A 24,198-nucleotide genomic window follows, 5' to 3' on the forward strand; every position below is an offset into this window, starting at 1 on the left:
AATTTTTTTGATTTGCGAGTGATTACATCACTAGAGGTGTTGTACTGCTGAACAAATGGTAACATAGATTTTCCTTCCGATTTCAACACTTTGGGGGTCAACAAGTTATTACGAGGAATTGCCTCTACTCGTGTTTTAGTGCATCTTAGTTGGTCTTGGTCATAACCCCGGGCTGCAAAATTATCAATCATGATTTCCATCTGATTTTTTGCCACCTCAGCATCAGAATTAATTCTTTTGCAGCGCAATAATTGTGAGTAGGGGAGACCATAAATACTAGATCTGGGGGTGACAACTAGATTGCAACAACAGATTATTACGATCAGTTTCCTTTGTAAAGAGGGATGTTGAAATCCTACCCTCCTCTAACCTAATACATACATCCAAAAAATGCACTTCAGATTTACTCATCATATATGTAAATTTCACTGTACTACAGACTGCATTATGATCCTCAATCACTTTAATCAAATCCGAAGGATCCCCCTGCCAAAAAATTAGCAGGTCATCAATGTAGCGGGTATAGAATTTAATCCGTCCCGCTACATTAGTATTAGAGAAAAAAACATCATCTTCCACCGCGAACATGAAGGTGTTAGCATATGAGGGGGCTACCGCCTCCCCCATAGCACACCCCACGTTCTGGAGGTAAAACTTCTCTTGATACAAAAAATAATTCTTAGTCAGGATCAAGCGAAGGAGGTCAATGATAAGTCCTACATTGGGGCCTGCATACTCAACACTGTTACACAGAAACTTGGCCATACAAGATAGGCCAAGCTCGTGTGGTATCACCGTATATAGGCTACCAACGTCAACGGTAAACATGCATAAGTCCATCTGCTCAAAATTGAGGCTATAATTTTGAGCAGATGGACTTATGCATGTTTACCGTTGACGTTGATGTCTTGATAAAGGGCTACCCGCCCGAAACGTTGGCTTTGCACTTAACCAGTGTCTTCCCGTTTTTTGTATTTACTGCCGCTGTGCAGTTCTGAACTAATTCTTAGAGTGACTTCTGCTTGTCTTGATTATATATATATATATATATATATATATATATATATATATATATATATATATATATATATATATATATATATATATATAGAAAAAAGATGGGTTTCCCAGAATGCGCCCTTGCTAAAATACAGGATAATGATTCTATATATCCGACACTAGGCAAATCAATAGTGACAATACAGAAATGATTTTCCATTAACAATACAAATTCTTAATAAAAATCTTTTTTATTGAAAGATGTCTTCTCAGTGACGATATGAGCCCAACGTGTTTCGTCAATGAATTGACTTCATCAGGGGCATTTTGACAGCAGAACAATACACAGGAATTTCACACTGTAAATTGTAATAGAACTGTGTCAAAAAATAATAAATGCAGTATATACACATAATTATTAAAAAATGAATGATTAAAAAATGAATAAATAAATACAAGACATGATGAGGAGGGAGGACAAGATCAGAAGAGAGGGATGATGGAGATGTTATTATACCAAAAAACACTCTTAATCTTTATTAAGAGAAGTAGTGTAATTATAGATGGTAATCGAGAGGTATATGAAAAACCTGTGAAGGACCTGGACTTTTCTGTGAGTAGCCAATCACCATATTTAAGACCTGCAAGGTCATCATACCCGATATAGGTTCCTTAAGTGGGATACAAGTAGCGGTCTGTTCTCATATATTGAAAGTAGTCTTGACAATAAGATCTGAGATAAAAGACAATATTCCATGCTATAATCTGTCTATACTCCATATGGAAACCAGAGGAAGAAGGAGCTAATAGAGGTTACATACCATTGGATATTACCATAAAAGAATATCCAAAGTGGAAACGGAGTCCACTGATTAATCCTAAATAGCTTCTGAGGGAAGTTAGATGACCTCAGGGGCAGAATTTGAGGAATTGACACCGATAAAAGAATTTTTTCCTATAAATGCAAATACAAAGGACTCCATGAAAAGATATATAATTATGTGACAGTGATTTAGCACCAAAAGAGGGTGGAATTGGATTACTTACAGTGTGGTGGTCAAACCGGATGTGCTCTCCTGGATTCCAATCACTGAATGAAATCCTAGGACCTGTTATGCTCTTATATAGGGAGCAGCTTATTGCGTCACTTCCTGTTAAGCTAATTCCTATACATGTTTGTTAGCGGGCTTTTAAGCCTCTAAACAGACTGCTATTGCTAAGGGTATAGTAGCCAAGTATCGACCTACCCTAGAGGGTACTTTAGTGTGTAATCCTGAGTGCTTTAAAAAGGTTTAGGTTACTTTATCGCCGTGGAACGCACGACTGCAGCGTCTTGCATTCCAAACGGCGGCCATCTTATTTCCTGTGTGCGCGTCTTTCAATCTGAAGCGACAGGAAGGGTTAGAAGAGGATAATGCCATCTCCTTTAGCGTCCCCTTGATGGAGGGAACTGCTACACTTGACTTGCGTTCCTAGATAAATAATTGCTCTGTAGTAGAATACCAATATCAATCTGACTGCATGGGGACTTTTATACCGGTGGTCTTCCGGGTACATGGAGCGCATAATGCGTTCCATATTATCCAACTTTAATTTACTGGAAAAGTGCTATGTGAAGTGTTTACATCTCTATTTGAGTGACCTAACTTATAATACGTTCCACATTATCCAACTTTGTTTAACTATAATAGTGCTATATGAAGTGTTTACATCTCTATTTGAGTAACCTGACTTATAATTGCCTGGCCACAATCGGGGAGATTAATAATATTATTTAAAAGTGGATCATAAAAAAGTAATAAGTGAAAAACATAATAATATATAAAAAATGATAATATATAAAAAAATGAATATAAATAAAAATAAAGATAAAAAAAAATATAAAAAAATAATAATAATAATAATAATAATAATAACCTTTTTAAAGCACTCAGGATTACACACTAAAGTACCCTCTAGGGTAGGTCGATACTTGGCTACTATACCCTTAGCAATAGCAGTCTGTTTAGAGGCTTAAAAGCCCGCTAACAAACATGTATAGGAATTAGCTTAACAGGAAGTGACGCAATAAGCTGCTCCCTATATAAGAGCATAACAGGTCCTAGGATTTCATTCAGTGATTGGAATCCAGGAGAGCACATCCGGTTTGACCACCACACTGTAAGTAATCCAATTCCACCCTCTTTTGGTGCTAAATCACTGTCACATAATTATATATCTTTTCATGGAGTCCTTTGTATTTGCATTTATAGGAAAAAATTCTTTTATCAGTGTCAATTCCTCAAATTCTGCCCCTGAGGTCATCTAACTTCCCTCAGAAGCTATTTAGGATTAATCAGTGGACTCCGTTTCCACTTTGGATATTCTTTTATGGTAATATCCAATGGTATGTAACCTCTATTAGCTCCTTCTTCCTCTGGTTTCCATATGGAGTATAGACAGATTATAGCATGGAATATTGTCTTTTATCTCAGATCTTATTGTCAAGACTACTTTCAATATATGAGAACAGACCGCTACTTGTATCCCACTTAAGGAACCTATATCGGGTATGATGACCTTGCAGGTCTTAAATATGGTGATTGGCTACTCACAGAAAAGTCCAGGTCCTTCACGGGTTTTTCATATACCTCTCGATTACCATCTATCAATTACACTACTTCTCTTAATAAAGATTAAGAGTGTTTTTTGGTATAATAACATCTCTATCATCCCTCTCTTCTGATCTTGTCCTCCCTCCTCATCATGTCTTGTATTTATTTATTCATTTTTTAATCATTCATTTTTTAATAATTATGTGTATATACTGCATTTATTATTTTTTGACACAGTTCTATTACAATTTACAGTGTGAAATTCCTGTGTATTGTTCTGCTGTCAAAATGCCCCTGATGAAGTCAATTCATTGACGAAACGCGTTGGGATCATATCGTCACTGAGAAGACATCTTTCAATAAAAAAGATTTTTATTAAGAATTTGTATTTTTAAAGGAAAATCATTTCTGTATTGTCACTATTGATTTGTCTAGTGTCGGATATATAGAATCATTATCCTGTATTTTAGGAAGGGCGCATTCTGGGAAACCCATCTTTTTTTATCTCTATCTTGGGTCCTGTCTAACAGAGGGCCCCTCAGAATTGCTGCCACACATCTTTAAAAGCGCGGTTGGGGTAACCTGTCCCAATATATATATATATATATATATATATATATATATATATATATATATATATATATATATATATATATATTTATATATATAGGGAGGGGAGGATCGGCACTCCAGTTCAAGAGTAGTCTCTATAATGAACAACTGCCCGGGTGCCTATGAGAGGCAAGACTTGCCAATTTACAGAGAGGTGAGGGCAGAGGCACTCCTGGGACTTAGTAATAAAAGAGGCAGACAACAATGTCCGTGCGACGTTTCGGTCTTTAATGACCTTTTTCAAGCTCAAATGATACATAACAGAAACATACCTTTATACCTTCACCAAACACCGTGTGCATAGTCGCCTGCTCACCGCCGCAGGTCCAAGTCACGATGACGTCACTAGCCAGCGACGCATACCAGCCGGTATGCCAGGACGTAGATGGGTTGCTAGGCGACCTAAACAAATGTGAAAACACAGTTAAAAGAGGCTGAGCAAAACTACTGATCCATCCTAAGGGCAATATCATACATACAGATGGCGCCGGGCTTGTCTTTGCTGGGGATGGCGGAGGACTCGCCACCCGCCATCCCCCGCCCCGCGCCATCTGTATGTCGGAAGGGGACGCGCGTGCACGAGGTGCACGCGCGTCCCGTTCCGACGGTGCTTTTCCCCGGGTCCCCGCCGGCTTCCCCGGGTCCCCGCCGGTCCACACCGCCCCCCCGCAGCCCCCCGCAGCCCTGCCCGTCTCCCTGAAGCTGGATACGGGCAGGACTGCACCCGCCGCGCCGCCTCGCCGCCCGGCTATTGAGACGCTCGTGCGTGGGAAACGCACGAGCGTCTCATTCAGCCAGAGCGCCAGATTGCTGGCGGATCGCCAGGGACACGGTCCTGGCGCTCCGCCAGCAATAATAAGGCCGGCGCCATCTGTATGAGGAAATGATCAAAACAATACAATACTGTGAAAGAAACATGCCAAGGAAGGAGCAACCAGAACACGAACCAACAGAGTCATGCAGGGACCAGCAGGTCCTGAAACTGATTACAAGAACGGCAAAAAGCTGCAGGCTTCATTGAGACCTGCTGGGGCCACCGTGTTGAGACGGTGTATCCACCAGGTCTCACGTTGCAGTAATTTAATGTCACGATCCCCACCACGCAAGGTTTTGGGGATGTGATCTATCATTTTATATCTTAAGGTCGATAGACCATGTTTCAATTCTCGAAAATGTCGAGGAACAGGTTGTTCCTGTGGCAGAATCCGACCCTCCAGAGCCTTCCTTATATGTGAGCGATGTCCTGCCATACGTTCCTTGAACTGACAGGACGTTTTGCCCACATATAAGAGGCCACACGGACAACGAATAATGTATATGACATGTGTAGTACTACATGTCATCACATGCCGCAGGGGGATGCGGGCTCCCGTGTGTGGGTGAGAGAAGCTGTCTCCAGTTTCCAAGAAGCTACAGGTCGTGCACTGCACACATTTGTAACAACCAGGCTTGCGAACCAAAAAGTTACTAGACCCTGGTGCTTTCTGTCTGGAGATATCATTGTGCACCAGGATGTCCTTGAGGTTACGCGATCTCTGAAAACTGGGCATGATCGAGGTATGGGAGAACATTTTCAAGTCAGGGTCATTAGCTATCATGGGCCATAGTCTGCGGGTAGTCTTCGTGACAATGTCACTGGATGCATTGTATTTTTGAACAAATGGGATCTTGTCACCTAGCGGGGAAGCATCTTTCACTAGCAGGGTTTGCTCCCGTGGAATGCTGAGGGCCCTAGACTTAGCTTTCTGTAACTCATTCCATTTGTACCCTCTATGTAAAAATTTAAGGCACATGAGGTCAATTTCAGATTCAGCCTCACCGAGGTTGCTACAGATGCGGCGTACCCTAAGGAATTGGGAAAAGGGTAATCCTCGTTTTGAGGATGCTGGATGCGCACTGCTCGCATGGAGCAGGGTGTTCCTGTCAGTCGGTTTCTTGTAGAGGCCCGTGGTGATTAATCCTTCATTAAGCCTAATTTGGATGTCTAAAAAGTGGACATTGGTATGGCTAATGTCGAAAGTAAATTTAATGGTGCTGTCTAACACATTAATGGACTCCATTAAGTTAGTGAATTCCAATTGGGTCCCAGCCCAGACCAGCAACAGGTCGTCTATATAGCGGCCTAAAAGCAGGATGTTATTGGCTATGGTGGGATTGCTAAGGAACACATCATTCTCAAATTCAAACATAAAGCTATTTGCGAACGCAGGGGCTACACAAGACCCCATCGCACAGCCCCTGCGCTGCAAATACCAGTTACCATCAAAAAGAAAATAATTACGTTGTAATGTGAGGTTCAACAAAAGGCAAAAAAGGTTAATGTCAGGGCCATGGTAACAAGAACTGTTGAGTAGCAGTCTTTTAACTGATTCAACCCCCGCAGCATGCGGGATGTTAGTGTACAGACTAACGACATCCATTGTACACAAGGAGCAATTAGTCGGTAGGCATGAGAGTTCTTGTAGTTTGAGAATGACAGCTGTTGAGTCCCGAAGATACGTTCTCTGTGCCTGAATGGTCGGCTGAAGATAAAAGTCAAGGTATTTAGAAATTTTGTAGTACACCGAGTCTCTAGCCGCTATAATCGGCCTCCCAGGGGGGTTAGACATGCTCTTATGTAGCTTGGGAAGGGAGTATAAGACAGGGGAAACAGGGTTTTCTTGAAAGAGAGCCTTCGCAGTACTGGAGAGCAAAAGCCCATCTGAGACAGCTTGATCAAGGATGGTTTTTAACTCTTTGTTATATCGCTCAGTAGGATCAGTCGACAGTGGTGTGTAGACATCCGGATCATTTAGTTGGCGATATAGCTCATTTTTGTATTGTTGCAGGTCCTGTATGACGATACCCCCTCCTTTATCCGCAGAGCGGATTACTATGGAGGGATCTTGACCCAAATTTTTTAGACAGGAAAGTTCATCTTAAAATAAATTGGGTATTTTATTAACAGAGTGTACCACCTCACTGGAAACCAGGTAGTCCAATGCTTTATTAAAGCTTTTGAGGGTGGTGTTATTTGTGACCGGATCAAAAGATGATTTGGTGCGAAAGGGACGCATACCAGCCGGTATGCCAGGACGTAGACGGGTTGCTAGGCAACCTAAACAAATGTGAAAACACAGTTAAAAGAGGCTGAGCAAAACTACTGATCCATCCTAAGGGCAATATCATACATATGAGGAAATGATCAAAACAATACAATACTGTGAAAGAAACATGCCAAGGAAGGAGCAACCAGAACACGAACCAACAGAGTCATGCAGGGACCAGCAGGTCCTGAAACTGATTACAAGAACGGCAAAAAGCTGCAGGCTTCATTGAGACCTGCTGGGGCCACCGTGTTGAGACGGTGTATCCACCAGGTCTCACGTTGCAGTAATTTAATGTCACGATCCCCACCACGCAAGGTTTTGGGGATGTGATCTATCATTTTATATCTACCACAAGACTGACCCCAACTCAGCTCAAACTACCGCCCCGATTTGTCCCTTTCGCACCAAATCATCTTTTGATCCGGTCACAAATAACACCACCCTCAAAAGCTTTAATAAAGCATTGGACTACCTGGTTTCCAGTGAGGTGGTACACTCTGTTAATAAAATACCCAATTTATCTCAAGATGAACTTTCCTGTCTAAAAAATTTGGGTCAAGATCCCTCCATAGTAATCCGCTCTGCGGATAAAGGAGGGGGTATCGTCATACAGGACCTGCAACAATACAAAAATGAGCTATATCGCCAACTAAATGATCCGGATGTCTACACACCACTGTCGACTGATCCTACTGAGCGATATAACAAAGAGTTAAAAACCATCCTTGATCAAGCTGTCTCAGATGGGCTTTTGCTCTCCAGTACTGCGAAGGCTCTCTTTCAAGAAAACCCTGTTGCCCCTGTCTTATACTCCCTTCCCAAGCTACATAAGAGCATGTCTAACCCCCCTGGGAGGCCGATTATAGCGGCTAGAGACTCGGTGTACTACAAAATTTCTAAATACCTTGACTTTTATCTTCAGCCGACCATTCAGGCACAGAGAACGTATCTTCGGGACTCAACAGCTGTCATTCTTAAACTACAAGAACTCTCATGCCTACCGACTAATTGCTCCTTGTGTACAATGGATGTCGTTAGTCTGTACACTAACATCCCGCATGCTGCGGGGGTTGAATCAGTTAAAAGACTGCTACTCAACAGTTCTTGTTACCATGGCCCTGACATTAACCTTTTTTGCCTTTTGTTGAACCTCACATTACAACGTAATTATTTTCTTTTTGATGGTAACTGGTATTTGCAGCGCAGGGGCTGTGCGATGGGGTCTTGTGTAGCCCCTGCGTTCGCAAATAGCTTTATGTTTGAATTTGAGAATGATGTGTTCCTTAGCAATCCCACCATAGCCAATAACATCCTGCTTTTAGGCCGCTATATAGACGACCTGTTGCTGGTCTGGGCTGGGACCCAATTGGAATTCACTAACTTAATGGAGTCCATTAATGTGTTAGACAGCACCATTAGATTTACTTTAATTAGCCATACCAATGTCCACTTTTTAGACATCCAAATTAGGCTTAATGAAGGATTAATCACCACGGGCCTCTACAAGAAACCGACTGACAGGAACACCCTGCTCCATGCGAGCAGTGCGCATCCAGCATCCTCAAAACGAGGATTACCCTTTTCCCAATTCCTTAGGGTACGCCGCATCTGTAGCAACCTCGGTGAGGCTGAATCTGAAATTGACCTCATGTGCCTTAAATTTTTACATAGAGGGTACAAATGGAATGAGTTACAGAAAGCTAAGTCTAGGGCCCTCAGCATTCCATGGGAGCAAACCCTGCTAGTGAAAGATGCTTCCCCGCTAGGTGACAAGATCCCATTTGTTCAAAAATACAATGCATCCAGTGACATTGTCACGAAGACTACCCGCAGACTATGGCCCATGATAGCTAATGACCCTGACTTGAAAATGTTCTCCCATACATCGATCATGCCCAGTTTTCAGAGATCGCGTAACCTCAAGGACATCCTGGTGCACAATGATATCTCCAGACAGAAAGCACCAGGGTCTAGTAACTTTTTGGTTCGCAAGCCTGGTTGTTACAAATGTGTGCAGTGCACGACCTGTAGCTTCTTGGAAACTGGAGACAGCTTCTCTCACCCACACACGGGAGCCCGCATCCCCCTGCGGCATGTGATGACATGTAGTACTACACATGTCATATACATTATTCGTTGTCCGTGTGGCCTCTTATATGTGGGCAAAACGTCCTGTCAGTTCAAGGAACGTATGGCAGGACATCGCTCACATATAAGGAAGGCTCTGGAGGGTCGGATTCTGCCACAGGAACAACCTGTTCCTCGACATTTTCGAGAATTGAAACATGGTCTATCGACCTTAAGATATAAAATGATAGATCACATCCCCAAAACCTTGCGTGGTGGGGATCGTGACATTAAATTACTGCAACGTGAGACCTGGTGGATACACCGTCTCAACACGGTGGCCCCAGCAGGTCTCAATGAAGCCTGCAGCTTTTTGCCGTTCTTGTAATCAGTTTCAGGACCTGCTGGTCCCTGCATGACTCTGTTGGTTCGTGTTCTGGTTGCTCCTTCCTTGGCATGTTTCTTTCACAGTATTGTATTGTTTTGATCATTTCCTCATATGTATGATATTGCCCTTAGGATGGATCAATAGTTTTGCTCAGCCTCTTTTAACTGTGTTTTCACATTTGTTTAGGTCGCCTAGCAACCCGTCTACGTCCTGGCATACCGGCTGGTATGCGTCGCTGGCTAGTGACGTCATCGTGACTTGGACCTGCGGCGGTGAGCAGGCGACTATGCACACGGTGTTTGGTGAAGGTATAAAGGTATGTTTCTGTTATGTATCATTTGAGCTTGAAAAAGGTCATTAAAGACCGAAACGTCGCACGGACATTGTTGTCTGCCTCTTTTATAACTAAGTCCCAGGAGTGCCTCTGCCCTCACCTCTCTCTCTCTCTCTCTATATATATATATATATATATATATATATAATAGTCCAGTTTATCCACACAGACGTGTGAATGCAGAGCACTCTCCAGAATCACATACAAATGGCAAGGTATAACAAACGCATTCTGTGCTGAAAACAGTATTATGCATTTTACAACTAGAGGTATATTTACGTTTCATATCTGAGATAGCAGCAGTCAGCGGCGCAGGAACAACCCAGTAGTGGACCGGGTCCGCTAGCCAACATAACTGCCCGCCGGTCCGGCTATTTATACCAGAAGAATGGGGCTTAGTGCCCCCAATTTGATTGGGCAATGGAGGGCATTGATGCTGGAGATCAAATTGACAAATTTATCTTGAGAACCAAGCCAAAAAGTAAGATGTCGTCTATATATTTTGGGCGTCTTCTTCAGCTCAACCACGTCGCCCAAAATACTCTTTTATTAGAGATATATAGACGACATCTTGCTTTTTTGGCTTGGTTCTCAAGATGAATTTGTCAATTTGATCTGCAGCATCAATGCCCTCGATTGCCCAATCAAATTTACATTCAATATGAGCCAAAAGTCTGTAAACTACCTAGATATATGCATTGCCCTAAAATCCGGCAGACTGAGTACCTCGATCTACTTCAAGAAGACAGACCGAAATAAATTGCTATTGGCTCAGAGCTTTCATCCCCCAGCTCTAAAAAGAAGGCTTCCATTTTCGCAGCTTCTGAGAGTTAAGATGATTACCAGCTCCCCTGATGTACTGGAAAAAGATCTAACCAAGATGCAAGATAAATTTAAAGCAAGAGGCTACACTCAGGAAATACTGATGGCAGCTAGAAATATAATTTATCAAATTTCAAGAAGCGAAGCATTGAAGAGAAAATAAGTTGGGTGCAAGAAGAGAGATGCGATCGGATGGGTACGCACGTTCAACCCTGCCGATTCCTGCATGAAAATGATGGCCAATATGCTTTGGCCAACCATACAGCATGACAAACATCTTAAACATCTAAAAAATACCCGTCTTATGACTTGCTACACCAGGGGGAGAAACATCCAAGACTGGGAACTGAGGACAGATATTTCTAAAAGGTTTCCACCAGGTACCATATGTAAACCAGGAGGCTGTTACCGTTGCATAGGTTGCACGACATGCAATTCTATGATCCAATCTAAGACCTTCTCGCACCCCCATTTGGGCCACAAATTTAAGGTCCGGTTCCCATTGACATGCTCAAGCACCCATGTTGTCTATATAATTAAGTGCCTGTGTGGTCTTTACTATGTAGGCAAGACCATCAGGTCCATCAAAGAAAGAATTGCTCTCCATCGGACAGCGATACGTGCAGCTTTAAATAACAAGCCAATGGACCAACCAGTAGCTGAGCACTTCTTCTCAGAGAGGCATAGCTTAGCCAGTCTCAAATATATTATAATCGATCAGGTCCCAGAAGATCTGCGAGGTGGCAACAGAGGCAAACGATTGCTTCAATTAGAGACTCAGTGGATAGCTAAATTGGACACAGTCAGACCTAAAGGTCTAAATGAGCTATTGACATATGGAATGTTCATATAATTGACGGGTGTTGTCCGTGATCCACTTGCATTGCCTCTTTAACCTACTGTGCCTACTGTTCTTATTTACATACTCTTGTTGTTCTCTCACTTTATTCTGTTAACCCTCACTGATTGCATTTTTGTTTAAAGTTTTGTTATTTCCTATCTTGTCCAGCCAGGGCCCCCTCTGCGTCAGTGTTGCCAGGCAACGGGAAGCTCCAAGCAGGGAATCCGGAAGTGGTAGAGTAGCGTACTCCCACCACGTGATCGCCTGTGTAGGAAGCTGTGACGGACGCCGGCACGTGGCGGGAGGGACGGCACCGGAGGCGGACCTAGACAGGACTATGCACTTGTGTCTGTTTGTTTGTTCATGCCTTGAAGACGGATTAAAAGTTCCGAAACGTCGGCCACATCTGTGTGTCCCTGTGCACGTTATTTACAAGCCCCTGGAGTGCAGGAGCCCAGACAGTTATATATATACGAAGAAGTCCAAGCAGCACACCACCAACCACTTTATACTGTTAAAGGGTGCCTGTCCAGAAGCCGGTACCCGACCCCAATACAGCCAATTTCACACGGCGGCACTCCCAATAATACTCGGTAAGACAACGTGTAGGTCAATAACTTTTTAAGGTTATTTTATTTAACGCTTCATCAGATCATAATGGACAAACAAAAACAGTGACATTTGTACTCACAACCATCAGTGTGCTAGTGTCCCGGCGTCATAGCAACTTCCGGTCTACTTCCGCATCCCGAATCATGTGCGTTGCATCCACATCACTCCGCACAGATGAGGGTATGTCACCTCTTACACGGGAGCTCCGTTGCCAAGGAAACTGTAATCAAAAACAAAGAACAACTTTATTGAACACATATCTACAGATAAAATTGAAAACAGAAAAAACAGAAAACATACATAATTCAGCAGCAGAGATACTTATAAGTGTACCAATGTATACCAATTTATACACATAGAATAGCAGGGAAGCTGTGCCAAAAGCATACATAGAATGAATCATAAATAACTCAGTAACCCAAGATGTTCATTTAACCCGCGTGGTGCCAGGGTATCCCGGCGGTAAATCCAGCTGATTTCACGCTTTAATCATTTAAGGGACCTATCTCCACGCCTGATTGAGAACGGTATATGATCAATTAAAATATACCAGAGTGATGCTAAATTGTGGTCAGCCATCAAAAAATGGCGTGCCACTGGCTGGTCGCTGAAACCACTTTCCAATGCACATTTAATCGAGTGGCGATGGTTTGCCATCCTCTCGCGTAGTGTGCAGTCAGTTTTGCCCACGAGGCTACGACCACATGGGCATGTAATCAGATATATTACAAATTTTGTTGTAGAAGTGAGTTTATGTTTAATGTCATTTTCTTCCCTGATAAAGGATGCTTAAAATATGTAGATGCCATCATGGATCTGCAAGTCAGACAACCAAGCACCTGAAACACCCGTTTTTACGGGCAAGAAAGGTATCAGAGTGTGTCTGACTGCTAGTTAACCCCATTAATATCAGTGTGTACCACCCAATCAAAGATGTTATGTCCCCGTTGATAACAGGGCATAAGCCTAGTCTCAGAGAGACCAATCTTGGGATCAGCAGTGATGATAGGCCACCATCGTTTGGCTGTTTTACTAATTTTACCACTCTGGACATTAAAATGATTCACCCAAGGAAGGCAATCACCTGTAGATTTTTTGGCCTGTACCTCAAGAAGATCACCCCTTCGCTTGCTCATTACCCTGCTTTTTGCTGCCAAGACAGATTCTTTGTCATAGCCACGGTTTACAAACTTAGTTACCATGAGGTCCATTTGCACTCTCCTAGCCCTCAAGAATTGTAAATATGGTAAACCATAATTTAGTGGTTTTTGGATGAAAACTATTGGCGTGCAAAAGGGTGTTACGATCTGTTTTTTTTTTTTTTTTGTAAACAAATTTGTGCTAATAGCACCTTCACATAATGTAACCTACACATCTAGGAAATGCACTGAAGTGCGATGAATACTATATGAAAACTTAATAGGGCTTTCAGACTCATTATGAGCCTGTAAATGCCTTTCAAGTTCAATGATGGATCCCAACCAAATCATAAACAAGTCATCGATGAACCTGGCTTATGCCACAATGTTTTTGAGCACACCAGGAACATCCAATGAAATCTTACGTTTAGCCTGCAGCATGTAGGCATTAGCGTACGATGGGGCCACATTGGATCCCATCGCACAGCATGAAAGCTGCAGGTAGAACTCTCCATCATATATAAAGTAATAATGCATCAAGATCATTTTCAGCAAATCCAAAACAAGCTCTATAGGGGTAAAAAGGGTTATCTTTCAACAGTTTAGCGACAGCAGAAAGGCCATCGCCATTTGGAATGATAGTGTATAGACTATTGATGTCCAAGTTAACCAACACACTGTCACTCGGGATGGTATCAATTCTAGCTAGAGTATTTAAAAAGGCAGTAGTATCACGTATATGACCAACACTATTGACAATATATGGTTGTATAAGTGCATCTAGATACACTGCCAACACCTGGAACAATAATTTTCTGGCTGAAATTATAGGCCGTCCCGGTGGCAATGCCATGCTCTTGTGCACTTTAGGTAGTGTATATAGCACTGCTACCAAAGGATCCTTAGGCAACAGTGCATCAGAAAGTTTCTGGTCAATGGCTCCAGTTCGAACAGCCGCAGTGAGAATTTCCTGCAGTTCCTTTCTAAATGAATTCGTTGGGTCCCCTGTCAACTTGCAATAAACATTGGTGTCCAATAGTTGGCACTGTGTTTCATCCTTATATTGGACAATGTCTTGAATGACAATTGCCCCGCCCTTATTGGCGGGGAGTATGACAATGTCATTATATTTAGACAAATCACGCAATGCTTGATATTCATCCGCATTTAAATTACTGTGTCGATGGTAGGGTTGATCAATTTCAACTTCAACTGTCCAACAGAATGATTTCATAGAGGTATTATATGTCACAGGATCAAATGAGGAACGAGGAATAACACTCCTGAGTTGGCAAGGGATATTATCGGCCACTAGGGGTTGAGGATTATTAAAAAAGTATTATTTTAACTTCAATTGTCGCTGCAGTCTGTATTTTTCAACTTCCTATTTCAATCCATCAAGTCCATTAGATGGGACTTATGACAGCCCCCTATTAACGACCTTTGTCTCGGCCTCGGTAGGAACATGGGAGGAAAGATTTATTATTGTGGTCTCAGATTGTGGTTTAGAGGTGGTCTGCCGACTCTGCCGCGACCTCTGCCTCTTACCGACCCTGATGGGTATATCTATATTGGCGGGGTCTCTCCCGGAGCGGGTGAGGGCCCCTAAAGGGGATTGACCAGGAGAAGTGGTGGGTGCTGCATCAGAGTCGCTTGAGGTAATTGCTTGAAGGGGTCTCCATTTTCTCCTGTAATTCACCCTCTCACGATTTTTAACAGGGGCATCAGGTCATCCACCTTGGACCCACTGATACACATGGTTCTGCTCATAATCATTATTGACTTTTAACAGTTTCTGCTTCTTGAATGCAATTAAGTCTCTCTTGTAAACAGACAATTGTTTGGACGATTTCTCAATCCAATTAGTGATCACATCAAATTCAAATGTCTGTTTATGTTGCAATTCAAAATCATTTCAAATCTACATTGTGGCGACCAATGGTCGGCATATTCTTGATCCTAAACCCCCTGGGTATGCGTTTTTCTTTAAAATAATCACTCAGGGTTATTCCATGATAAAGGAAATCAGTACTTGTGTATTATCACGGCGCCCCCGATTTCCATCGCAGGTCATTGTACAACCAAAAATCGTGTCGCATTGCATGCGATGCGACCAATTTTAAGTCGCACATGCACCAGATGCATAATTCCTATGTTAAATGCCCCCCAGACCCGATTTTAGATTGTACACCCACCCTGATGGGTAATGACTATGTTAAATGCCCCCCCATTGTTAACGCCACCCCACTATCAATGCCAACCCGAAGCGTGGCGAGCGCAGCGAGCCCGCGAGGGCGCGGCGGTACGCGTCCTCCGACCTTTTTATCCACGTCGTCGTGGAGTTGATTTTATATAGTGTGGTGAGCGCAGCGAGCCACCAAGCCCGAAGCATGGCGAGCGGACGCGGAATACATGTAAAGTAATACGCGTGCACTCGCCACGCTTCGTGCTCAGGGGCTCGCTGCACTCGCCACACTATATAACCTCAACTCCATGCCGACGTGGATAGTTGGGGTATGAAAAGGTGGTAGGACGCCTACCGAGCCCGAAGCGTGGCGAGCGTAGCGAGCCCCGCAAGGGGATGCGTAATACTTGTGAAGTTATGCGCGTCCCCTCGTGGGGCTCGCTGCGCTTGCCACGCTTCGGGCTCGGTGGCTCGCTGCACTTGCCACACTATATAAAATCGACGCCGACGTGGATATTGGGGGTATGAAAAGGTCGTAGGACGCGTACCGTACCCTGCCCTTAAACGTACAATCTATATGGAGGAAATAATAAGAGACAGCGGGCTAGAGTCTGAGCGTGCAATGCCAATGTTCACATAGTTAGCTTATGTTGTAAGTATTGAGCATGCAGCTGAGTCACACTGTGCATGTATCTTGATTGTAACCATGCAGAGACACAGGAAAAATCTGGGTGCAAGGGGTGGGGATCTTAATGGATGTTCCTGTAACTGACAGTAATAATAAGTGGGAGATGTCACATACAGTATTGGCCATAAAAGGCATGGCCAACTCTACCATTATGCACCACAGGACTACAGAATTAGTATCTTTCAGACATTCTAAAATTGGAATTCATTCTAAATCTAGCAGGATGCATATATAACATCTGTTTCTCTGGCAATCCAAAATGCATATTTGTACTTTGTTTCTCTCATAAGACAATAAAATGAAACACAGAGATTCCTGTCTCTTGGCTGATTTGTCTCATACTGACAATACATTACATAATACACATAGCACTGTAGGAGTTGCTACACTATCTTTCCCAAATACAACGGCATCAATTCATTTAAGCATGATAGCAACGTCACACTTTCCATGGTTCATGATTAACAATTTTACCAATTTACCTGATATATATATATATATATATATATATATATATATATATATATATTTATTTATATACCTAGTGTATTCACCCCATTTATTTTTGCAAACACCGTGTAGCTTTCCTAAGACTTATGGGACGGTGATCTATGTGATTTTACATTTTAAAAATGGCGGTACTGTCTTAACTGACTTCACCTTGCCGCGTTAACCAGAAGTAATACGGTCAAAGTAAAGATTGAAACTTGCAGACCCCGTGAACGGCCGGTCCAACAAACATACTTTCACTCAAACCAAGCATACATATAAGGTGAACATAACAGGTATTTGTCCTTCCGACATGAGCCATAAAACAGCACTTCGGTCCCTCAAGATTCTATTTGGCATCATCTGAATTCTCACAAAGCAATCCTCAAATTGATATCACATTACTGTTGGTATACAATATTTGCTTTAAAATTCCCCTCTTTGAGGAATGCTTTATAATAATTCAGATTGCAAACCCACTTCACGAGCCCCCACTGTTAAAGGGCATGGTTATACCACATAGCTCTATCGCCATGCTCATACAAGAAGGACATTTACCAGAAGTATTATAAAAGATATAATTATTTATTCTTCATCATACACAAGAATGTAATTCAATACAATACCACATAACAAGACAACTTATCGTCTCGGCTTCCCCATCACTGCTTATCTCCTTGTGTGACACCCACGACCACCATACGACAACCTCAACCTTGGGTGGAGTTGTGGCTAGTTTTATAACTTGAGGATTTGGGTGGACACTCCTACAACTATCTCGTCATGCATGTCCATGTAAGGTCATTTTAACTGCGTATAGAGAAGTTGGCCCAGATTATGTATATTTGTCCATTTTGACTGTGTGTGCAAAAGGCTAAGTTCCAAAGAAAGTTCTGGAAGTATTACATAAGATATCTTGTTGTTGTGTTATACAGAACATCTGGTTTTCATTAGTTAACTAGAGAAAAAGCAAATCATTGTTACAACATGGAAGAACTTATCAGAACCAGGAGCATCGGGTCCACCAGGAGTCAAGGGCTTGCCTGTATCTCCTAGACTAGAATTATAGAATGATCAACCTTTGTTGATCTTGACAAAGGTTTATTAAAACCAAAACGTTGATCGTAATTACTACTTGCCATCGGCTTATTTCTTTGAATACTGCAGACCCTTGAGTGCCACTCACCTCCCCCCGCTTGTCGGGATACTTGGATATATTGTTGCTACCAGGCATCGTAGTGGAGGCACCAGGGCACCTTTACAGTGGTATATTGGAGTGCCGTGTCACACACACACATATATATATATATATATATATATATATATGTCACAATATATATATATATTGTGGCAGAGACAGCATATCTCCACATGAGAGTAATTTGGAGGATCCAGACCAGGTTTTGGAGCAGTAGCAGAAGCCAGGTGTGTAATCAGCAGCAACTGTGATCTCTTGATATACAGTAAACGTTTCCAGGGCAGAGTGCAAATGCTATTGATGGTGGATTAGCTGCCTAAGCAATAGGCAGGGTGTGGGCGGTGGTAGGGACCACTGGAGCATTTGCAAGAGTCTGTTTATGCTGCGATTACCTGTATGATGCTGCCTGTAACTATGCTTACCTATGGATTTAAACTGGTATGCTGTGACCTGCTTTATAAAATAAAAATCAAAGTCTTGCCATCTGAATCCCCGTGTATGTGATCCTTGTCACAATATATATTAGAATAGTACAGATATTGCAATAGATTGAATACATATATCACTGTGTACATTAGTTATCAGCGAACCAAACAAATACAGTAATCCCTTACCTAGGTGGAACAAATGTAAGAATGGATCTTAAAAGGTAAGGGGAGCGCTCAGATAATTTCGGACTGTTTGGTTACAATAGATACCCAGGAAGGAACTGATGTCATACAACAAGATTTTTCTTTACTAATATCACAATAAAACATTTTGAAATATGTTAACAATCAATACAGGTGTATTTGTGCAGGGTAGACCTTTCTGAAGACCACTTGGTACCCTGAGATTCAAAAGTTACTAACATTTTTTGTCCCATTGGGACTTCCTCAAGGTGTTGATATGCTTGTGGTCCCTTTTTCCTTATACCTGTAGATCAGTGCAAGTCTTTAATAATACGCTCTGGAGACATTAAATTCTTATTATTGGGGATAGACTAACTCTGCGGATCCTCCATCAAATAACAACAAAGTAACAACACTAAAGGTGCCCAAACACGTTGCGATTGTCGCATCCGTTTTGTACTTTTAAAGTACAAAACGCATCTCATGTGCTATAATCGCGCCGTGTACCTGCGGGGATGCGATGCGCGTCCCCGCAGGTACAATATTGTAAAGTATCTGCATGCAGTACTTTTTCTGCTTCATTGCATCGCATCAGTACAGGAGTACATGCGATGCGATGCGATGTCCATTAGTAGCTATTCACTTTAAAAAAATTATATATGTATATATTTTTTCAAATCGGATCGCATTGCATCGCACCCGCACATGATGGTGGATCACATTGCATAGCATCGCATCCCCCTACAAGTGCCAGAATCATACGGCACATTTTAAAGTACAAAACATACAGCCCTATGGGCCAGATTCTCTAAGCTTCAAAAGTGATAAAATGGAGAGTGATAAACAGCCAGCCAATCAGCTCCTACCTGTCATGTCACAGACTGTGTTTGAAAAATGTCAGGCAGGAGCTGATTGGCTGGCTGTTTATCACTCTATTTTATCACTTTTGAAGCTTAGAGAATCTGGGCCTATATCTGAACGTAAAACCAAACAACACTGGTATAGTCCGTTCATCTGCCCCTGTGTCACAGAATCCGTGTGATACTTTAAACACACGGTCCTATGACCCACAGATGGAGGGGGAAAAGGACCCACCAAATAATCAGGCGCACAATAAAACTAAATAACAGTATCAATTCTTTTAAGGTATCACCTGCAGCTCTCATGGGCACCTTTAACATCACTGATAAAATTTCAAGATTAAAGGAAATCTTTAGGAAATCTGTGTTTAGCAGCTCCTCACAACTTTAATGTGCCTGTCCTTATTCAGCCAGAGAATGCTTTATAATTGGGGAATACAAAGACCGAAACCTCAATTAAGTAAACAGTACATTTGAGTGGATACAGTTATGCATAATGACAGAAGAGAGAAATATGAAAAATGTGAACAATGTTATGGCCACATCAAATACAAATATACTTCGCCAATTAAAAGGTTAAATATAGAATAGAAGAAAATGTAATAGAAAAAGTCAAAATATAATGATCACCAGTGCAGATCAGATATGTCATTCTGTTAAATACAGTTCATTTTTTCATTTGCTGTGCCACACTAAACTCACAGCACATAAAATTAATTGGTCAAACTACGTTTCTTTGAAACTGTCTTTCGCAGAATTACTGCTTCTCATTTATATAGTGCACTCATCTATTCCCTGGTAGAATAATAATAATTAAATATATATATTAGATTATTGATTGACTGCAGTCCTTACCTTCTTCCAGCATCTTCCCTGGATAGAATGAAGTACAGTCAGGTTTTTTCCAACACAGTCATTTTGTATTCTGAGCACTGGGGGCTTTAAATCACAATCCATTTTAGTCAAAAAGTACTTAAAAGTAATGTACAAATAAAGTGGATCTTTTTAGATATGTAAATGATATGGATTTATGAAAGAAAATGGTATTGCTTCTTTACTCCCAACCTACTGACCTTCAAATGTGCTGAAGCATTTATATTGGCTATATTTTGTATTACAGTTTTTGAACTATATCACACAGGATTCCTTAAAACACTTACTTAATTTGTGATAGCCTCTTATATTTATTTCTTTGCCCTTCTTTTCCACTGTGTAGAATGAAAGCTTGATAAAGTGGTATAGCTTCTGAAACCTCAGTAATGTATAAAGTGATTTCATGTAAATTTGGTATGCAGTAATGCAAATCTGTTCAAAACTGATTGAACTATAATCATCGTCATCATCATCATTATCATCATCATCATCATTTATGTGTCATGTGCCACAAAACTCTACAACAGAATTACAAAACAAATGAAATACTAATAACACAAGAAATGTTAGCAAGTTCATCTGATGTTGTTGAATAGGTACAGGTGTGAGGACTTCATAGGCAAACACAGGATCTCTGGGTGGGAGGGAGGGAATTCTGGCATAGAGACACCTACCTAACAAGTGCTGTTGTGGTATTTGTAGCGCCACAATTTGGTTAAATTTACTTAAGCATCTAAAAATGAAAAGAGGCGATGTTGCCCATATCAGATTAAGGGCCAGATGCACCAAGTAAAGTGATAGAGAGATAAACAACCACCTAATAAGTGCCTACCTGTCATTTTTTAAACCCAGCCGGTAACATGGCAGTTAGGAGCTGGTTGTTTATCACTCTCCACTTAATCACTTTTTGCAGCTTGGTGCATCTGTTCCTCTTTCTCTTTTGCACCCTAGAAAATTAAAGACAGAATCTTATTGGCTGCTATGGACAACATCACCTATTTACATTTTTAGAGACTTTATTAAATTTACCCCTGACATTCCTATATTTGCCATCTGCGGTTAGTAGTATCAGATATTATAATTAAAAAGAAAGTTTTTCTTAATATTACTTAGCTTTTCAAATAACACTGGGCAACAATGAAAATATTGTCCCAGTATTTGTTACTGATTTCGTATAATTATGATGTACTAAATTCAAAAATTACATTGGTTTTGGTCCATCAGGTCAACTTTTTGAGTTATTGAATTTTTATGTGTATGTGTATTTTCGCATTATTGGTGTATTATGACAGGTATAGCAGAAACCTGAGCAAATACAAATGTATTATTATGATTTATTAAGATGGTGAACTTTTTGTTGGGACAACAGTCGGGGTTAACAAGTACCCATGCTTTCTGTGCATGTGGGACAGTAGGAACAGATCTCAACATTACAAAAGAAGGACTGGCCTGTATGGGAGGAATTGGTGCCTGGAAGATCTATGAATGTCATGAACAACCCTTTGGTGAACATAGACAGGATACTCTTCCCAACGCTGCTCAACAAGCTTGGCTTGATAAAAATTCACCAAAGCTCCGGACAGGGATGGTGGATGCTTCACTTGTGCCAGGCAGGGCCGGCGCCACCACTAGGCAGCTCTAGGCATTTGCCTAGGGCGCCGGCACCTGGAGGGCGGCAGTTCGCCCCTCACCCCCAGCATGATGATGGAGGGTTAGCGAACTGTGTAAAAAACCTTTGGCACCGGCGTCCCTGCAGTGCTGGAGCGGGCAGGGGTGTCCGTGCCGCGGGGGTACCTGCGGCGCTGTCATTGTGTATAAAGCTGGCGGCGGCCGGCAGGGTCCCTGCAGTGAATAGAAAATAACTAGCGGTATGCGCGTGGCGGCGCGGGAAGTGCAAGTTATTTTCTATTCACTGCAGGGACCCCGCTGGCCGCCGCCAGCTTTATACACTGCTCCAGCACTGCAGGGACGCCGGCGCCGAAGGTTTTTTACACAGGTACCACCACCACCGCCAATGCCCCCCCCGGCACCGGGGCACCCCCACCCTGACTCGCCTGGGGTGCTCCGGTGCCTTGCACCAGCCCTGGTGCCAGGCTTTTCCAGGATTGACAATTGAGAAGTTGAAAGCTGCTATCTTCAATGGTCCTAATCCGTCAGCTCATCCGAGATCCACAGTTTGAAAACTCTATGACAAAAGTGGAACTGGAAGTGTGGAAGGCTTTTATTCTGGTGGTGAAGAACTACATAGAACATATGACCACTATGCTGACTGCCAGTGGTGTGCAGAGGGGTGAGGCAGGTGAGGCACAGCCTTTCCTGTCATAGTAGCGTATATGCCTGCATTTTGAATTTATAAAAGTATAAAAATAGAAATAATTTATGACTAAATTTTTATTTTTATTATTCTAATAATTTTTATAGTCAAAAAGTCTGGAGTAAAAAGTCTATGGCAGTGCCTCACCTGGCTACCTTTTCTGTGCATCTCTTATCAAAACTCAGCGAATCTCCAGCAGTATATACTGCTGCACATGTGTGTAATGCCGGCATGTACCCCGTGGCTCATATATTGTTTGCAGATCTGGCTCTGGTACTTACCATGGACCCGTGAGCCATTTACCTCACCGCACGTCCCTGCTGACTGCTTTCAGAAACCTTGGATGCAACATGAGTATAAAAATGCATTACTTATTCTCACATATAGATCAGTTTCCTGAGAATCTGGGATCAATGAGCGACAAGCAAGGTTGAGAGATTCCATCCGGAGATGAAAGAGATGGAGACCAGGTATCAGGGACACTGGAATGATGGGATGCAGTAATGATGGCAGATTACTGTTGGACTTTGATGAGAGACATCCCTGCTGCTGAACATTCAAGGCGTTCCTGGAAACGTAAAATCAAGCCCTGAATTTTGAACATTGATGGCTTAACATGCAGTTTACATGTACTTACTGTAGTAACTAATTACCAATCTCTGCTATACAATGTACACTGTTTTGTTTAAAATGTAATTAATAAATTGTGTTTTGTTAGAAAAAGATCTTTTCCTATGAAAAAAAAAGAATTTGGAGATGAAATCCACAGGTCATATCACAAAAATTCAATAAATTTAGTTAAAAGATCGCAGGTTTTTTTTACCGATTTAGCACAATCACCTGACATGATGAAGAAAAACCGTTTAAGGGGTGCAAAAATGTTCTGAATCTGGTCCAAAACCTTAAACAATTTAGAATATTTTTTTTTAACCCAGCTTAATCTGTGCCTGCACAACTGATATCAAGAGTACATTATTACAGCACATGGAGAAGGTTTAAGTGAACTTAAAGCTAATTTGTATGTGGTGTTGGGTACAAATTAGGTTATAGAAGAAAATACCAACTATACATAAACAGGAGGTCTAGAAGAAAATAGACATGAAGTGAGAGCTAAGGAGACCTATAAATATGAGATGTGCAAAGAGTCACACATGCAAAGCGGGTTAGGGGAGTAGAGTTACAACTGAAAAACAAACTATGTTACTTATGTATTAGCTGGGCGCCCTATTTGCATACGTATGGCACCGTAGGAAAATTGAATCGCATTGCATGCGTTTTTTGCATGCAATGTGATTTTCCTATGTAATTTATTCACTGCTTTTTACCCTCGGGCGGTGCGATGCGATCGCATTGCACCTCCCACAAAATTGCATGTGATCGCATGCGATTTTATAGGGTGCGATCACATTTACTTTACTATACATTTGTATGGGATGCAATGAGATTTATGCACCCCCCACTATCCACGGCACCCCGATAAAGT

The sequence above is a fragment of the Crinia signifera genome, chromosome 2, assembly GCF_055691185.1.
Source record: "Crinia signifera chromosome 2, ASM5569118v1, whole genome shotgun sequence".
In the NCBI taxonomy this organism is placed as follows: Eukaryota; Metazoa; Chordata; class Amphibia; order Anura; family Myobatrachidae; genus Crinia; species Crinia signifera.